General features: G+C 44.2%; 4 non-coding genes across 4 annotated transcripts; 3 read left to right on the forward strand and 1 right to left on the reverse strand.

The window, feature by feature from the left end:
• The first annotated feature begins 1,489 nt into the window (after window positions 1-1,489).
• Window positions 1,490-1,575, forward strand: TRNAY-GUA (transfer RNA tyrosine (anticodon GUA)). The gene is given in 2 exon segments: window positions 1,490-1,526; window positions 1,540-1,575. It is a non-coding gene; the product is annotated as a tRNA-Tyr (tRNA).
• A 612-nt stretch (window positions 1,576-2,187) lies between these two features.
• On the forward strand, window positions 2,188-2,259 carry TRNAA-CGC (transfer RNA alanine (anticodon CGC)). The gene has a single exon. It is a non-coding gene; the product is annotated as a tRNA-Ala (tRNA).
• A 195-nt stretch (window positions 2,260-2,454) lies between these two features.
• TRNAM-CAU (transfer RNA methionine (anticodon CAU)) lies at window positions 2,455-2,527 on the reverse strand. The gene has a single exon. It is a non-coding gene; the product is annotated as a tRNA-Met (tRNA).
• Window positions 2,528-2,691: 164 nt separating this feature from the next.
• On the forward strand, window positions 2,692-2,763 carry TRNAA-UGC (transfer RNA alanine (anticodon UGC)). The gene has a single exon. It is a non-coding gene; the product is annotated as a tRNA-Ala (tRNA).
• The last annotated feature ends 2,992 nt before the right edge of the window (window positions 2,764-5,755 follow it).

Below are 5,755 nucleotides of genomic sequence, written 5' to 3' on the forward strand. Positions count from 1 at the left end.
GTCCCCTCTGCTTTCAGGTTTTCTTCTTCCTTGATCCAGGCTTGGATCCATCGAACTTTCCTTCACTGGTCGCCTGCCAGCAACTTCTTCCTTCCAGGCTCCTGGTCCGGCAACGAGATCCCCGACGTCTTTTCAGACCTATGCAGCTGCAGCCCCTGGGCTAGGTAACTTCGGCACTCCGGTGTCCCAGCATAGCCTCACTATCCAAGGGTCAGGATCCACTGTCATTTTCTCCCTACCAGGTCGGGTTCGCCCGTGAACACTAACTTTGTGAATTCTAGCTTCCATAGACTTTGTCCCGCATCCCGCGTGAGAGTGCACACTCTGCACCCGAGTCCCCTAGGCCTCCTAGTAGTAATCTAACGATTCCCTAGTCCAGTCCTAGCGATTCCAAAGCCTATTAGAACTGTTACTTACCTGCTAGTAATTCGCATTCCACTTTTAGCGTATATGGTTTTTCGTGCCCCTCGGGCATTTGTGTAACGTGCTAACTTAAAAGTATTTTCGTAAGAGTTTTGTTGTGTGCTTAGCTCCCTGTCTCATAAAGAGCCAGGGTAGTCTTGTTATAAATAAATACACTGTTTATTTTCATAACAACTTGTGTGGTGTCCTTTCACTGGGTGTTCAAGGGGTAATGTGATGGTAAAACAGCTGGCTTAACACGCCCTCTAGAGTCTTAGCCTTAGACTGCTCGTATCCATGCTACTAGGATAGCTGGTCTATAAGGTTGACTTACAACCAATCATCAATAAGGGTTGTTTGGACTGATATATAGTGATCACTAGAATAGTGAGCACTGCACATCAGGCCAACTTCTCACAGAACCCCACTTAAACTGTGAGACGTGTGCCTTGGAAAACCCCATGAAATGGGGCTATCTCATTTTTGATGCTTATAGAACCAAAGAATCTTACTTGTTTAAGCCATCAAAGTGATGATTAATCTTGGCAATCTTAATACATTTAGGATAGAAATCTGTGGCAGCCATCTTGGTCATTGGTAAGGGTTCTTCCTCTAAACCAGAGACTCTCTACAGTAGCTTCAAGAAAAACTGAATATGTTGCCTTTACTCTACTGATTTTTCCATTCTCTTTCCTTTCAAAAATGAACCCAAAATGCATGTTCTTGAAGCTGGGTGCGTGGTAATGACTCCCATAACTTTCTGTCATTTTTCTCACGGTTAAAGGCTTCCATCCATTTGCCACCAATGCTTCCTAAGGTCTTTGTATCAAAGTTCCTTTCCTTTCTGTAAAATTCATCATTGCGGCGCCCCTGCTTTTCACCAAGCCAAGACGGAACATCCACTTTGGTGTGAAATCCTCCTTTGAGGTGATAAGACGTAACTCACAGTGTGCTCTCAGAAGTGGTAGCTTTGAGAGGGAGCCGCGATTAATATTGATGATTTTCATCTGTCTGCTCCTGGTCCCCACCCCCCACAACCTTTCTTGAGCGAGAGGTAATTTCAGTGCTATGAGCTTCTGCTACCCCTCCTTCGATAGCTCAGTTGGTAGAGCGGAGGACTGTAGCATTAATTCGGGCATCCTTAGGTCGCTGGTTCAAATCCGGCTCGAAGGATTTTGTGGTTTCATTTCCATGTCTTTTGCTGTTAATCAACAATACCTTCCGTTGATTATGAAAAAGTCCCCGAGCTTCGATAAATACTGGAAAAGAAGCGTACTCTATCTGCTTTCAAAGGGAATTGATGACATAGTCATCGCTAGGGGAGGCGTGAAGAACAGTAATGGAAACCTGCTGATCAAAACTGCTACCAAAGCATTGCATTAGTACATGTATGCCTTGGCAGACTTCCAATTGCATTGCACCACGGTAGCTGCTTGGCAGCCAATCACACTGTGACTTGCCTTCAATTTGAGTGTCCACCGATGGGCAAGAGGGCATAGCCAATGGAATCATCCCCCGAAAGGCTGAGCAAGCTGGAAAGTAGACCAACAGTTTACACATTTGGGGAAATCCTGAGAAGTTTTGCATTCCAAACTGAGCAAATAAAAGCCCTGCCGGAGAATCGAACCCTGATTGCACTAAGTATATGCTCCATGAAGACAGCCCTCACGTAAGGCGTGGGCAATTTCATGCCTGACACTTTACATTCTAGTCTCAAATCGAGACTTTGCAGTCCGTGGGCTCCAGAGTCTCCTTGCATCCAGCAAAACTTTAGAGGGCAGTGGAGGGGATGTAGCTCAGTGGTAGAGCGCATGCTTCGCATGTTTGAGGCCCCGGGTTCAATCCCCGGCATCTCCAGGAGTCGCTGTTCTGTATCTCGGCTTTTTCCAGAAGGCTAGCCTGCCACCTTGTGGAAAGTTGAGGTTTCTCAGGCAGTTGGGGGGTCAGAACCCCACTTAAATAGGTTGCATTGAAAAATATTGTTTGAAATAGGCATAGTTTCCACTTTTCAAGAAAATCTGAGAATTTTGCTTGCCAAAAGGAGGAAATAAATGCCCTCTCTGAGGATCGAACTCAGGACCTTCAGATTATGAGACTGACGCGCTGCCTACTGCGCTAAGAAGGCTGCACACAAGCATCTCTAAACAAGACTATAGACCAGGAAGATAATCCAGGTGCGAGGCTTAAGGATTTTCCTGACTGAGACTTTATGCTGCAGTGTCAAGTGGGTTGACTTGGCAGACACTTACATTCAGGGTTTCCATGCATGCAGTAAAACTTGGCATACAAGGGGATGTAGCTCAGTGGTAGAGCGCATGCTTTGCATGTATGAGGCCCCGGGTTCAATCCCCGGCATCTCCAGACTTTTGCCATGCTTATCTTGGATTTTGGCAGAAAACTAGGCTGGCTGTCAGTATTAAGGAAGAGATATGTCATGCAACTGGGATACGAACCCCACTTAAACTGTGAGACGTGTGCCTTGGAAAACCCCATGAAATGGGGCTATCTCATTTTTGATGCTTATAGAACCAAAGAATCTTACTTGTTTAAGCCATCAAAGTGATGATTAATCTTGGCAATCTTAATACATTTAGGATAGAAATCTGTGGCAGCCATCTTGGTCATTGGTAAGGGTTCTTCCTCTAAACCAGAGACTCTCTACAGTAGCTTCAAGAAAAACTGAATATGTTGCCTTTACTCTACTGATTTTTCCATTCTCTTTCCTTTCAAAAATGAACCCAAAATGCATGTTCTTGAAGCTGGGTGCGTGGTAATGACTCCCATAACTTTCTGTCATTTTTCTCACGGTTAAAGGCTTCCATCCATTTGCCACCAATGCTTCCTAAGGTCTTTGTATCAAAGTTCCTTTCCTTTCTGTAAAATTCATCATTGCGGCGCCCCTGCTTTTCACCAAGCCAAGACGGAACATCCACTTTGGTGTGAAATCCTCCTTTGAGGTGATAAGACGTAACTCACAGTGTGCTCTCAGAAGTGGTAGCTTTGAGAGGGAGCCGCGATTAATATTGATGATTTTCATCTGTCTGCTCCTGGTCCCCACCCCCCACAACCTTTCTTGAGCGAGAGGTAATTTCAGTGCTATGAGCTTCTGCTACCCCTCCTTCGATAGCTCAGTTGGTAGAGCAGAGGACTGTAGCATTAATTTGGGCATCCTTAGGTCGCTGGTACATTGTTTTTATACTCAAGATGTGAAAGCCATCATCAGTCAAGATATCGTGCTTGCACCCTTTTTCAGAAACATTGGTTATTATGCAAGTTAGTATTTGAGTTTTCACAGTTTCAAAGCAATCGTTGAAATCTGTCAACGAGTCCCACAGGACATTTGTTTGGCTTATTCCTTTAGGGAACGTAGACAGTCTTACCCAGCATGTTTGCCTTTGTTTTTAAAGGAGATGTGCTCTTGAAGTTGGAGGTATGTAGGCCTCAGAAGACTTTCACAGGCACCCCCAACTGTAAGGAATTGTTTTTTGTACAGTGAGTGCACTGAAAGCACATGAAAGACACTTGTTTCTTGAGCTTCAAGTAGCTAATAACTTTTGGATAAGTTCACTTGACAAGTATTATTAATAAATCAGGACTTTGATGAGGACAGGGATGTTACCGTTTAGGCTAGGTGTGCTTTCACCAGGAAAATGCATTGGTAGAAGGTATATATTAAAGTAATTACAGATAAACATGTCATCACTTCATCGTCACCTACGGATTCAAACCTATTGGTTCTGCCCTCAACCAGCACACACCCACCATCTCAAATAACTTCTCTTACTCTCCATCCACACCTATTTTCAAACTTCTCAAACACACATTGAACGCCTCACACAGCACTGGGCCAGCATACCTCAATACCGCTTCAGATTTCAGAAATCTTCCGGACACCTTTGCTCAGCTGGGCTTGTACTCGCACACACAGCACCAGAAGAAGGAGAATAGACTTCTCCGAATTGGTTCAAAAAGAGTGGAATGACCTGCCCCAACACATATGCACCGTCTCTAAATGTAGTGCATTCGCACTTAACTGAACACCTGGCTCTTTGACTAGGTTACTCCATGTATCAGTTCTGACTGCTTTCGCGTCAGCGACGGGATACCCTCTCAGGTGAAAAAATCATAACATTAGAGAAAACTCTACACCCAACGTTACCCATATGGATAAATTGTTTGTCATGCTTGCCATGTTCATTCTCCGTCAGAACTTAGTATATGTTGAGTTTATTGTATGACAAGTGCATTACAGTAACAGCAAGGAACATAACAGTGCAAGTGATGTATGCTATGTTCTCACTGAATACCATGTGTGCTAGAAACTACCGTTATTCCTAATTCATGAAGTTCTCTTTAGGGAACATAGGTAGTATACCTCAGCATGTTTGCCTTAGTTTCAATGGTAGATATGCTCACTCAGTTCGAGCAATGTATGCCTCTGAGACATTCTTAGACACCCCCCAGCTTGCATCCACATATGGGAAGGCACATGTAAGACATGTCTTCCCGAGCCTCATGAGGCTGTTATGGGACCCATTACTAAAAGCTCAGTGGGCACGTATTTGGTAATGTTCAGAATGGATGCAGTTACTGGAAAGGTGGTAAAAATGCAGTCACATTTTTTTCCATTTGTGAAGGTTGTGGATGCATCAACTATCAACATGTCTAGATATAAATAAAGATTCTGTCCTGTGGCATGTGAATGTGATGGATCTTTGCATGGAGGTGGTATGTGAGTGATGTGAGTGCACCGATCTGTTGGTTTGGGGCCATAGCCGGCAGTATGAAAGTCTTGTGTGTGGTGTGTGAATATCATATGAATGGACCATAAAGCAGTTGGTGCCTTGACGCAGCTTTGTGGCTCACCTTGAGAAGTCTTAGTTTCTATATTCAGATACACTGATAAGTATTTGTACTTTGAAGCTAGCATTCCTGGATGTTCTTAAACTAATCAATGTAAGTGGTGGAATAACCTAAAACAATTAGTACCAGACTTTTATCCGTGGCGGTAAAAATACTACGTCACAATGGCAACAGAATATCCTTACCATGAAGATAATGGTGTGGCCACCTGATGCACTTATATATGGACGGAGCAATGGTGTAACCATGGGGAAGGCTACTCCATCTGTGGTGTGGTTGCACCCCTCCCATGCCCTGACTGAGTAAATGTAACCTGCAGCTGACCTCTGTGCTCACCCACCTAATTTAAGGGTTTATACAGGCCAGTTTTCACAGCCAATTATGCCATCATTTGTGGCTCCTATAAGGGCTCATTTGATCCCAAAGCGCATTTCCTGGAATGTAAAGTGTCTTCCCGGAAGACAAAATCTCAGGAACCACTGATGAGCTC

Source organism: Lissotriton helveticus, chromosome 1_2, assembly GCF_964261635.1.
Source record: "Lissotriton helveticus chromosome 1_2, aLisHel1.1, whole genome shotgun sequence".
In the NCBI taxonomy this organism is placed as follows: domain Eukaryota; kingdom Metazoa; phylum Chordata; class Amphibia; order Caudata; family Salamandridae; genus Lissotriton; species Lissotriton helveticus.